Here is a 13,997-nt window from a genome sequence, read left to right as displayed (position 1 = left end):
GACAGAGAGAGATCACAAGTAGGCATAGAGGCAGGCAGAGAGAGAGAGGTGGAAGCAGGCTCCCTGCTGAGAGAGAGCCCAATGCAGGACTCGATCCCAGGACCCTGAGATCATGACCTGAGCCGAAGGCAGTGGCTTAACCCACTGAGCCACCCAGGTGCCCTGTAGATTCTTTTTTAAAAGCTTATTTATTTATTTATTTGAGAAACAGAGAGTGCGAGCAATAGCACAAGCAGTGGGGAGGGACAGAGAAAAAGGAAGAAACAGATGCCCTGCTGAGCAGGGAGCCCAATGCAGGGTTCCATCCCAGGACTCTGGGATCATGACCTGAGCTTAAGGCAGTTGCATAAATAAGCCACCCAGGTGACTCATTAAAATGTAGATTCGGGCGCCTGGGTGGCTTAGTGGGTTAAGCCTCTGTCTTCCACTCTGGTCATGATCTCAGGTCCTAGGATCCAGCCCCACATTGGGCTCTCTGCTCAGCAGGGAGCCTTCTGCCTGCCTCTCTGCCTACTTGTGATCACTGTCTGTCAAATAAATAAAATCTTTAAAAAAATAAATTAAATGTAGATTCTTAATCAGAGGAGTGATAATCTCTTGAGTCTCCCTTGAGTTGTATTTAGTACCTGGCTACAGGGTGGCCAGGAATCTGGGAGATTCAAACTCTAAGAAACTTCACACTAGGAAGTTTCACCAAGCCTCAAAATGATCTCAAATTCTTTTCATAGCACCCTTTTCTCTCAGTTCAGATTCAAGGAACGTAAGGTCTCATTGAGAGCTAGAAGTAAAATGGAGGTGGGAGAATGGACATGGGCAGCAAAGGAAAGGGGTCACAGGATAGCATGGCTGAGAATTTGGAGATTGAGGCAAGATTAGGGGATATTGGAGAATGCATCCAAGGAATGCATCTCTATGTCACAGAGAAGTTTGATCAGAGTTAAAGGGGCTTCCTGGACTTTCAGGATATTCAGCATTTCTGGCTCATTTCTTTGCTCTCATACTACAGATTTAAAGTGCAAATAATTTTCCCCTTTGACCTGAACCTTTCAGGTTCTTTCAAACCCTGGCAGCAGTTTACTTTTAATGTCATTTTTCTATAGGTGAGTTGACATCAATAGGAGCTTAGATGGACATTTTAAAAATTTAGAGGTGTAGAATGTGTATAGAAAAGTGCAGAAAGTGCACTGATCTTAAATGTACAACTTTTTTCTATCTTATCAAAATCAGGGGACCAGCAACTACCCAGAATTCCTGGAGAGGATGAAGGTGAAGAATCAGAAAGTTCAAGTAACCCTTGTTGTATATAAACTTGATCTATAAAATTTCAAGTTTACAGAATTAATAAAGTAGCATACTTATTTTACACAGTCCAAAGCCTAAAATGTAAGAAAGTTTCAAACAGGTGCATAACATTAACAATAATAACAACAACAATAACCATAGCTACTGTTTCTCATACAAACTAACCTGTCAGGCACTATGCTAAGAGCTTTGCATGCATTAACTCATTTACTTCCCTACTTCCTATCATCACATGTACATATTGGTTCACATTGGCGCAAATCCTCTCCTTACTTCCTTTACACTTCTCATGTCTTCCCATTGTGCTTTGTATCCTGTTCCCTCACACCTTCCCAGAAACTTTACACTACTAATTATCCTTTCTCTCTCCCGTTTATTCAACCTTTCCCTCTCATTGGATATTTTCATTGACCTTTAAACTTGCTCAAGTCTCCGATTTTACAAAAACAATTTCACTAGACTACATAACCCTTTCCAGCTGCTACTTAACTCCTTTCTCTCCTTTATAAGTGAACTTTTTATTTAAAAAAAAGATTTTATTTATTTATTTGACAGAGATCACAAGTAGGCAGAGAGGCAGGCAGAGGAGGAGGGGGAGCAGGCTCCCCATTGAGCAGAGAGCCTGATGCGGGGCTCCATCCCAAGACCCTGAGATCATGACCTGAGCCGAAGGCAGAGGCTTAACCCACTGAGCCCCCCAGGCGCCCCTGAACTTCTTGAAATAACTATTCATTTTTTATTTCCACCTTCCTATTCCCTTCAAAACACACTTTAATCTGACTTCCAACCCACTCAGTCTGTGGTGATAAGGTCACTTTGGGCCATCAAGTCACTAAATCCTGTGGATACTTTTTGGTCCTTGTCTTACTTGATCTCATAAGCAAAGACTGACACTCATAATGGTTTCTTCCTTGAAATACATTCAATACATTGGCTTCTATGACCCACAGCTTCTCTTGGTTTTCCTCCTACTTATCTGGCTACTCCTTTCAGTCTCCTTTGCAGGCTCTTCTTTTTCTACCTGGCCATCAAATGATGAAGTTCCTCAGGACTTAGCCCTAGTTTGCTCTCTTCCTATATATAACTCTTCTAGACATTCTCAGTTATGTCCGTGACTTAAAATACCACCCGCATCCAGATGACTCACACATGTTTATCTCTAGGTCATAGCTTTCCTTTGAGGTCCAGATTTGTATATTACAGTAATAGTAGCTAACACATATATAGAACAGTGCTTGGCATATATAGTAAGTACTATATAAGTGTTTGCTATTAATAGTACTACTATTACTCTTCTCTCTCGTCACCAAAAGCTTTCACTTCAGACTATTAGGTTGGGGTGTTTTTTTCTCTTAGGAGGGACACATTTTCAATATCCTGTTTATAATGTTTCAATAAGAAAATGGGATTTTCTTGACAGTCAGGTTTTGCTAGTCCACAAAGTGATAACATGTTGTTTTTGTTGTTGTTGTTGTTTTAGTGATAACATGTTTAACATACCATTCATTGCCTCAGCTCTAGGATTAAGGGAGATTGTATTCACCTGCTGAAGAAATAAAGCATCATGTATAGAATGCCACTGTGCATTGCTTGAAGTAACATAGCTACTGATTAAAACTCATTCATTGCTGAGAGCTGTCCTAGAGCCATCTGAGAATATCCGAATCCTAAGGACCCAACTGGGGTCTTAGAAGAGGGGTCTTAGATGCCAAGCATAACACCAAGCCACTCTAGTCTAGCAGAGTCCCTTCGACAAGCCTATCCAGGCAACAACAAAGCACTTGGTGGATCAGTGATACCTCACATTGATATAACACCTTTCAAACAACTTTTACACCAGATTCAGAGTTACTATTTCTGGGATCCTTGCCTCCACTGTCCCCTTTCTCCCTTTCTGCTTCCCAAATCCCAGAACACTCGCTACAGGGAGAACTGAGTAGACCAATATAAATTCTTGCTGTCTAATTTCAACTTGGTCCTTGCAGCTGCTCAGCAACTCTTTTATTTGTCTCATACTTTCCCTGGCACTCTCCCCACAGAGGCTCTTAACAGATCTTCCTCTTCTCAAATTCCAGCTCCTCCTGTTCCACTCCTTCAGCCTAATACACTTTCTTGAGATGCTTGACAATTCAATAACATTATTTTTTAAAAATATTTTATTTACTTATTTATTTGACAGACAGAGATCACAAGTAGGCAGAGAGAGAGAGGAGGAGGAAGGCTCCCTGCTGAGCAGAGAGCCCAACGTGGGGCTCGATCCCAGAACCCCGAGATCATGACCTGAGCTGAAGGCAGAGGCTTTAACCCACTGAGCCACCCAGGTGCCCCTCAATAACATTATTTTAAAGGGCTTTTTTTTCTGTAGAGAATTTGAAGCATATACAAAAGTAGAATAGCATAACAAACCCCATTTACCACACACTCAGCTTCAACTAGTATCAATTCTCACATACTCGTTTCATCTATTTCCTCCTTTCTACATTATTTTGGAGCATATCCCAGACATGATATCATTCCATACTTTAATATTTCAGTGTGTATCTTTAAGAGGTAAGGATCCTTTTTTAAGAAAAATCATAGTTGTAATACCATTTGCACACAGGACGCCTGGGTGGCTCAGTGGGTTAAAGCCTCTGCCTTCGGCTCGGGTCATGATCTCAGGATCCTGGGATCGAGCCCCACATCAGGTTCTCTGCTCAGCGGGGAGCCTGCTTCCTCCTCTCTCTCTTCCTGCCTCTCTGCCTACTTGTGATCTCTCTTTTTCAAATAAATGCATAAAATCTTTGAAAAAAAATACCATTCACACACAAAAGCAATATTCCCTTTAATATCATTAAATGCCAATCAGTATTTAAATTTCCAGTAGTTTCATAAATGTCAAAAGAATTTTTTACACCTTTTTTTTGGAATCAGTATCAAAATAAAGCCTACACATTGTGATTGGTGGATATGTATTGTATGTCACTTTTATCTATCTTTTTAAATTAAGCTCTATGCCCACTGTAGGGCTTGAACTCATGACCCAGAGATCAAGTCATATGCTCCACCCACTGACCCAGCCAGGCACCCCATATATGGGGTTTAAAACTTTAAAACTAAAGATTCTCTTTTATCCCTTTTTTTCTTACAACTTTTTATTGAGGAAATCAGATTATTTTCAGTAGTTTCACACAGTCTCGGTTTTGCTGTTTGCATCTCTGCTGTATAGTTTTAAATGTTTCCTTGACTTCTGTTACATATGTTGGTAAAATCAGTGTCTGTACCATGTATCCTCTATATCTGTTGTCCTGTTTTCAGTGGGATGGAGAAATTGTCCATGTGACCAAAGAAGTGGAAGGTGTCTGGCTTGGCAAGTGACTCAGGAAAGAGCTAGGACTCTTTAGCAGTACTGAAACAGATGGTTGGGGTCAGAGCTCAATAAATAGTAACAGAGGTCCAGGCAAGATAGCATGGGTGAGGGGCTGTGCAGTGTCAGATTTCTATTCTGCTGGTATGTTGAGCAGGGCAGGCAAGGAAGTGGTGATCAGGCTGAAGTCAGAACTGGAAAAGAAGATGTAGTACTTGAGGCAGCAGTTGGGATTATTTCTCAGGGGATTACTCTACTCGCTATACTGTTTTCTAAATATATCTTATCCATTCATTCCCACCTCTGTGCCTTTCTCCAGGATGTTTCCTCTGCTTGGATTATCATCTCCTTTGTCTCCATTTATCCAAATCCTATTTATCTTTAATGGCCAGTGCAAGCTCTTTGTTTTCCATACTTTTGCTTGTGGAATCATAAAATATCTCTAAAAGGATAAATAAGAATATTGGTTGCTTGGGGTACCTGGGTGTGTCAGTTGGTTAGGCATCTGACTCTTGGTTTTGGCTCAGGTTGTGATCTCAGGGTCACAGGGATTGAACACTGTCAGGCTCTGTACTCCACACGCATTCTCTTGAGATTCTCTCTCTAAAAAAATAAAACCTAAAGAAAAAAAATACTGATTGCTTTTTCCAGGAAGGGAATTGGATGTCCAGAGAACACGGCTGGAAGGGAGAAAGATATTACCTATTTGTTGCAGGAGGGACAGTTAATTTGATGAAAATGTCTGCTATGAATTTGGTAGAAGTAGAAGCAGGGAGATTGAGTAGAATGAGGAGGGTCTGGAACAGCCTCTGCGGGGAGAGTGCCAGGGAACGTATGAGACAAATAAAGGAGTTGCTGAGCAACTGCAAAGGCCATTTTGAAATTGGATAGCATGAATTTATGTTGGTCTGCTCTGTTCTCCCTGTAGCAAGTGTTCTAGGATTTGGGGAGCAGAAAGGAAGAAAGAGAACAGTGGAAGCAGGGATCCAAAAGACCATAACACTGAATCTGGTGTAACTGGGAAATAATAACTGATCTGGATAAATTGAAAGGTAAAGTACCTAAGGGTTCCACTGAGATTAGAGTTGAAGAGATCAGAGACATAAAAGTTGTTTGGAGAAGTGTTACATCAATATGTGATATGAGTGATTAACCGAGGGCTTCAATGGTTCCCAGATGGGCTTGGCAAAGGGGCTCTTCTAGGACTCCAGGGTCCTTAGGTTTTGGATATTTTCAAATGGCTCTAGAATAGCCCTTAGCAATGACTGGGGTTTTAAGGAGGAATTCATCATTGAACTTGGAGCTTCTGCAAGAGGCATGGTGGGAGGAGTAGCAAAAAATTAAACTACTCTTTATTTAAATCTGTCTATTCTGTTATCTTTTTCTATCTCTATATAATATATACATGTATCTCAAATGAGAATATATATTTAATTCTTAGAACAGTGTATTCAAAGCATTATTATTATTATTATTATTATTATTTCTTAAAGATTTTATTTATTTGGGAGAGAGAGCCAGAGATAGAGAGAGCACAACCTGGGGGGAGAGAGAGAAGCAGGCTCCCTGCTCAGCAAGGCCTTGGGATCATGGCCTGAGCCAAAGATAGATGCTTAACTGACTGAGCCACCCAGGTGCCCTTATTATCATTTTTATAAAACACGAAGAGGGGCACCTGGGTGGCTCAGTGGGTTAAGCCGCTGCCTTCGGCTCAGGTCACGATCTCAGGGTCCTGGGATCGAGTCCCGCATCGGGCTCTCTGCTCGGCGGGGAGCCTGCTTCCTCCTCTCTCTCTCTCTCTGCCTGCCTCTCCGCCTACTTGTGGTCTCTGTCTGTCAAATAAATAAATAAAATCTTTAAAAAAAAAAAAACCACGAAGAAATTGAGCTTCAGGCGGGTTACATAATTTTCCCCAGGTCACAGAGCTATCAGGTATCAGAGCCTGGGACACAAATCTAGGTCTTGACTACAAAGCCCATGTTCTTTGGTGTTCCAGCAGTGTTTTCCAGCAAACACCTCCCTCCACTAAATGAATCCTATTTTGCCAGTGACATCTGTGATTGTGGATCCATTGTCACCAAAAATAGTTATACACCAAACTGAAAACTTTTGACGAGTAGGGATTTAATTGAGTAGGATGGACGAGATAGTTGAAGGCAGTGAAACTAATTGAAGATAATTGGCAGTGGTCCAGGGGAGAAAGTTAAGGCTGCAGACTAAGTGGGCATGGTAGTAAGAATGGAGGAAGGAGTCATAGATGTAAGAGGTATGTCTTAATTTAGGCTGCTGTGACAAAGTATCATAGACTGGGTATTTTATAAACAACAGAAATTTATTTTTCCACAGTTGAATTCTGATGAGGGGGATTACTCTACTTGCTATAGAGAGCAGAGAAAGGAAGAAAGCTCTCTCATGACTCTTAAAAGGGTACTAATCTTATTTATGTCCTCATCTAATCCTAATTACCTCCCAAAGGCCCTACCTCCCAATACCATCATATTGAGGGATAGAGTTTCAATATATTAATTGTAAGGGGACATAATCAGTCTATAACAAGATAGTCCCCAGGTAAGAATGAAAGTAATGTGGCCATGCTCTTCTGTGTTTCTTAAACTTAACACAACTCACTCCTTCCTCAACGTCTCTGTAATATCTGATCCCCCTTCCAGGTTTTTGAATAGCTGGCTCCTTCTTCTCATTCATATTTCAGCTCATGATAGGTAACCAATTCATTATCTTGAAAATTAATTAATAAAGAGAGAATCAAGCATTTATCCTGCCTTTCCTATCTGAATTGGGTAACAAGATAGATAGAGTGGTACGTCTTTTTGCAAAACTATTCCAGTGAATGAAAAGAAATAATAAAATCAGAGCATCACTTTTTGGCAATCCTTGATAAATAGCTATAAGTAGTAAGCATCAACAGGTTTAAGATTATAAAGAGAGTGCTTTAAGATTAGTAAGAGATGTGAGACATTGTGTCCATCCTATAGTCATACCAAAGAGATGGAACCCAAGTTTGATTTAGTCTTTCGATCCAGCTGCCAGTTTGTAGGAAATAGAGGAACTGCACAATGCCTGTGTAATCAGCAAAACCCACAGTGAGAAGCTTTACAGGTCAAACTGCTCAAGTTTCTACACAAAAGAATTACCTCTTAGAGAGGCCTTTCTTGTCCATCGCCTCTAAATTAGCACCTTCTGTCCACGTTACTATCACATTACCCCGTTTGATTTTCCCCATAGCCTTTATCATCAACTGAGGTTTCTTTACATGAGAAACAGTATAGCATTAACAGTTAAGAGGACATATTATAACATCAGCCTGCCTGGATTCAAATCATGACTCCTCCACTTACTAGCTATATGACCTTAGACTACTTAAGAGTTATGTGCCTCAGTTTCCCCAACTGTAAAATGGGATTAATAATAGTGCCTATATCATAAGGTCATTAGTAGTATTAAATGAGTTAACATATCTAAAGAGCTTAGTATAGGTACTGATATAGGGTAAGCATTATAAAAATGATAGCACTATTAATGCATAATCAGTTTTTTATTTGTACATTATTTCTTTCACTGGACTATAAGTCTGTACTTACATGCTATTCCCAGAACCTAAAGCTGCCTAGCACATATATGAGCCATGCTTAATAAATATTTGTTGAATGAAGGGCCTGAATTAGAGTAGCAAAGAATAGACAGGAAAGAGACATGTAAGATATTATTTAAAAAGAAATAAACCTTGGACTTAGAGAATTTTTTTTTCTGATATGGGATGAAATGGTATGAGATGACTACTCCAAGGCTTCAAGTTCAAGTAATAGGTAGAAGGTGAGTGCTTTTAACAAAAATAGGAGAAGTGGGAACTAGAAGTAATATTTGAAAATTCTGATAATTTTATTTTAGATATGAGCTTGAAATTATGGCAAAACATGAGTAGAAATGCTAGCAGGAAGTTAATTATAAATGCAAAATTGGAATTCATGAGAAAAGTCAGCACTGAAAATAGATTTGAGTATCATCTTCATCAATGTGACACTTAAATATTCAACTTTCATCCTTAAAAAAACAAAAACTCCAGAAGTTGAATAAATGGAAAATAAAATATTTGAACCCTTAAATTTATCCTACAGAGGAAGTCACTGTTAGTTTGGTGTATATCCTTTTCTATGCATTTGCAAACATATTGGCATATAACATGTAGGGACATAGTAAAAGTCCAAGTGGCTAAATATATACATATGGAGAAATTTGTTTTACTTTTTGGACAATTTGAAATCATTCTTTTAAAAAAAAAAGATTTTATTTTATTTTATTTTTTTGACAGAGATCACAAGTAGGCAGAGAGGCAGACAGAGGTGGGGGGAAGCAGGCTCCCTGCCAACAGGGATCCCGATGCAGGGCTCAATCCCAGGACCCTGGGATCATGACCTGAGCCAAAGGCAGAGGCTTAACCCACTGAGCCACCCAGGTGCCCCAATTTGAAATCATTCTATAGTATTTTTCCATTGCTTGCTTAATCATTAAATATGTCACTTTATGGTCCTTGAAGATATTTCCATGTCAGATCTCAGACATTCTTTTTTGTACTGTATTGTACTTGATTGTACATATATGCCATAATTTATCTATCTGTTCCCCTACAGATGGACACTTAGGTTGTTTCTAGGTTTTTGTTATTACAAATTATGCAGCAAGGGAAATCATTTGACATGTATCTTTGATTATTTGTGCTAGTATTTCTTTTCTTTTTAAAAATATTTTATTTATTTATTTGACAGAGAGAGAGATCACAAGTAGGCAGAGAGGTAGGCAGAGAGAGAGGAGGAAGCAGGCTCCCTGCTGAGCAGACAGCCCGATGCGGGGCTCGATCCCAGGACCCTGGGATCATGACCTGAGCTGAAGGCAAAGGCTTTAACCCACTGAGCCACCCAGGCACCCCTAGGGGGTGAGCATTTTTTTTTAACTGAATATCCATATATAGACTTTTGGTTAAACTTAGTTTTCAGTAGCGCCTGGATGGCTTAGATGGTTAAGTGTCTGCCTTTGGCTCAGGTCAGGATTCCAGAGTCTTGGGATTGAGTCCCCGCATTGGGTTCCCTGTTTATCGGGAGCCTGCTTTTCTCTAAAAAATAGTAACAACAATAATAATAATTAATAAATTAACTAACTTAATTTTCAGCCCCATGTGTCATTCATACTCCTCTTGTCTTGGATCCTGGAACCTTTCCATAGTTTTACTGGTGAAATTGCCCCTTCTCATCTGTATCCTTTTTTTCCAGGTTTTTTTTTTTTTTTTTTTTTTTTTTAATGTAAGCTCCATGCCCAGTGTGGAGCCCAACATGGGGCTTGTACTCACAGCCCTAAGATCAAGACATGAGCTGAGATCGAGAAATGGACACTTAACTGACCCACGCCCCTGGGTGGCTCTGTATCCTTTGCACTAGATCAGAATTTCTTCCTACTTACTATTTCAGGTACCATTTCTCAAATGGCTTTCCTGGTTCTAGAGAACACCTAGAACTTTTTGTCCTTTGGGTTTGTACATACTTTATATATTAGTATACTTTTAGTAGTGTCTCATAAGGATTCTGAAATGCTGTGTTTTTCATACTAAATTCCCACATAAGGGGTGCCTGGCTGGTTCAATTGCAAGACCAGCGTGCAACCTGGTCTTAGGGTTGTAAGTTTGAGCCCTACCTTGGGTATAGAGATTACTTTAAAAAATAGATAAATTACCATATGTAACTGTCTCTCTATTCAGTTCTGCTTGTTTGTTTGTCTATTTTTTTTAAGTAATCTGTACACCCAATGTGGCGCTCCATTTCACAAGCCAGAGATCAAGAGTTTCATGCTCTACCGAGTGAGCCAGCCAGGTGCCCCTATTTGTCTATTCTTGAAGCTTATCACACTTTTATATAGTAATTTTATGTTGGGTAGGCAAGTCTTCCCTTATTTCTTTTTTCTATCTTTTAAAAGTTTCTTGTCTTTTTCTGTGTATTCTTTCAGATAAACTTCAGAACCAGCTTGTCTGGTATTCCCACCCTAGCCCCCCTCCAAATCCCAATGAGATTGTTATGGAAATTTGTAGTTATTTGAAATTTTTTTCAATTATGAAACCTCTCATTCAGGAATATTGTGCATCTATCTATATTTCAGATCTTCGTACTTATAGCCTTCAGCAATATTTTTTAGTTTTATTCATGTAAATGTTTTGTACATATCTTTTTTGTGTGATTTTATTTTTAAGTAATCTCTACATCCAACGTGGGGCTTGAACTTGAAACCCTAAGGTAAGAATCAGATGCTCTACTGGCTGAGCCCCACAGGCACCCCTTTTTGTACATTCCTTGTTGGATTTACTTCTGTGATTTTTTTCCCCACTACTATGAATGGGATCTTTCCCCCCATTATATATATTTTTTATTATTATGTGTTTTTTTGTTTTTAAAGATTTTATTTATTTAGGGGCGCCTGGGTGCCTCAGTGGGTTGAAGCCTCTGCCTTCAGCTCGGGTCATGGTCCCAGGGTCCTGGGATCGAGCCCCGCATCTGGCTTTCTGCTCAGCAGGGAGCCTGCTTCCAACTCTCTCTGCCCGCCTCTCTGCCTACTTGTGATCTCTACCTATCAAATAAATAAATAAATAATCTTTTTTAAAAAGATGTTTTTTTAAAGATTTTATTTATTTGTTTGTCAGAGAGCGAGCAAGCGGGAACAAGCACAGGCAGACAGAGTGGCAGGCAGAGTCAGAGGGAGAAGCAGGCTCCCTGCGGAGCAAGGAGCCCGATACGGGACTCGATCCCAGGACGCTGGGATCATGACCTGAGCCGAAGGCAGCTGCTTAACCAACTGAGCCACCCAGGCGTCCCAAAAAAAGATTTTTTAAAAATTTATTTGACAGAGAGCGAGCAAGAGAGGGAACACAAGCAGGGGGAGTGGGAGAGCGAGAAAAGCATCTTTCTTATATGTCTTATCTTATATAAAGATTGGCATCTTTCATCAATTCTCAGATATTTTTTCTTCAAATCCTGCTGTTTTCTCTCTTCTTCACCTGAACTCCAGTTGGATATCACCTGTAAGGATGGGGCCTTTCAAACTTGGGCTGTGGGGAAGGGGGGCAATTGGGTACCTCAGTTGGTTAAGCATCTGACTCTTGGTTTTAGCTCAGGTCATGATCACATGGTGGTGGGATCAAGTCCACATTGGGCTCTGTGCTCAGCACAGGAGAGGGGGAGTTTCTGCTTCAGAGTCTCTCTCCTCCCTCCCACTCAATCTCTCTCAGATAAGTAAATAAATAAATAAATAAATAAATCTTTATAAATAAATAGACTTAAGCTGTAGGCCACCAGAAATCAGATGACTTCAGAGCAAAAGTCTGTTCCAGCACTTACCCAGCAGAATTGTGGTTATTCATTGTTTCCTCTACTCTCAATGTACCATATATATGTGTACATATATATATATATATATATATATATATATATATAGTGACATATATATATCACTATACACACTTATAAATATATCTTGAAATTTATTCCATATCACTGTATAATCTACCTCCTTCCTTTTTTTATGTATTGAGGTATATAACATATTTTAGTAAAATACATATATCTTAAATATATATATATATATATTTTAAAGATTTTATTTATTTATTTGACAGGCAGCGATCACAAGTAGGCAGAGAGGCAGGCAGAGAGAGAGAGAGAGAGAGAGAGGAGGACGCATGCTCCCTGCTGAGCAGAAAGCCTGTTGCGGGGCTCAATCCCATGACCCTTACCTCATGACCTGAGCTGAAGGCAGAGGCTTAAAGCACTGAGCCACCCAGGCACTCCAAATATATATTTTTATATGTGTATACATTTATGTAAAAGCCCCCACCCAGGTCTAAATACAGAACATTTCTAGCCAACCACAGAAGGCTGGCTCCTTTTAAGATTTTATTTATTTATTTGAGAGAGAGAGAGTGTGTGTGTGTGTATGCACGAGGAGGGAAAGGAGCAGAGGGAGAGGGACAAGCAGACTCTGCACTGAGTGTGGAGCCTGACATGGGGCTTGATCCCACAACCCTGAGATCATGACCTGAGCCAAAATCAAGAGTCAGGCCTTTAACTGACTGAGCCACCCAGGCGCCCCGTGCGTTATTAGTTTTAATAAATAATGCCAAATTGCCTTCAAAGAGGATGTATTATATTAAATAACAATATACATGAGGGCCTGTTTCCCACCATTTTTACTAACTATTAAATATTTTTGTCTTGGGACGCCTGGGTGGCTCAGTTGGTTGGACGACTGCCTTCAGCTCAGGTCATGATCCTGGAGTCCTGGGATCAAGTCCCGCATCAGGCTTCCAGCTCCATGGGGAGTCTGCTTCTCTCTCCGACCTTCTCGCTCATACTCTCTCTCACTGTCTCTCTCTCAAATAAATAAATGAAATCTTAAATATATTTTTGTCTTTGCCAATCTGACAGGTAACACATAGAAACATGTAGTTAATACATATTTTAACTAAAAATACATGCACATGGTAAGAAAATTCAAGCAATATAAAAGGATATACAATTAAAGTTATATATTACTCCTACTCCTAGTCCCTCGTTCCCTTGGTTCTCTTTCCAGAGACTACCACTAGTCTCAGTTTCTCGTGAATCTTCCAGATACATTCTGTGCAAATCATGCACATGCAAGTATAAATTGGTGTATGTGTGTGTGTACATGTGTCTGAGTATCTCTATCTGGCAGATATTTTGATGAAAAAAAATTTACCTTCCCCCTTCCCCTTAAAAATCTATCTATATCTATATACCTATATCCATTTCTTCTCCCTTTTGTTCACAAATGGCAGCAGGCTATTCACTCTGCTTTTTTCACAACGTATCTTTGAGATTGTGTCATAATAATACATTTACAGCTGCCTTTTCTTTTTTATGATTGTATCATTTATTTGACCAGTTCCAGGCATTTTCATTGTTTTCAGTATCTTGTTATTACATGTGGCCTCCTTTGTAATATAATATAATAATAATTGAAGTGTGTAATACATACTTCATTTGTATACATCTGCCAGTATATTTATAGGATAAATTCCTAGAAGTATGGTTCCTGGATCAAAGTAGTTAGTGGCGGATGTGATTCCCTGCCCAACTTCCATTCTACATCTTCCCCATTGTTATAGTGCTCATAAAGTTTGAAGCGGTGGAATTGATCTCAGCCCCAGCTTCTGGCTGGGGGGCACCACCCTCCTAACCCAATCAGGGTAAATCCATCCCCCATGCCTTAGTGATTGGTTCTGACTATCCAGGTCATAGCCAATGAATGCAAACCATTCTCCTGTCAAGGAGAT

This window comes from Mustela nigripes, chromosome X (assembly GCF_022355385.1).
Source record: "Mustela nigripes isolate SB6536 chromosome X, MUSNIG.SB6536, whole genome shotgun sequence".
Classification (NCBI taxonomy): domain Eukaryota; kingdom Metazoa; phylum Chordata; class Mammalia; order Carnivora; family Mustelidae; genus Mustela; species Mustela nigripes.
This window is presented reverse-complemented; position numbering follows the sequence as displayed.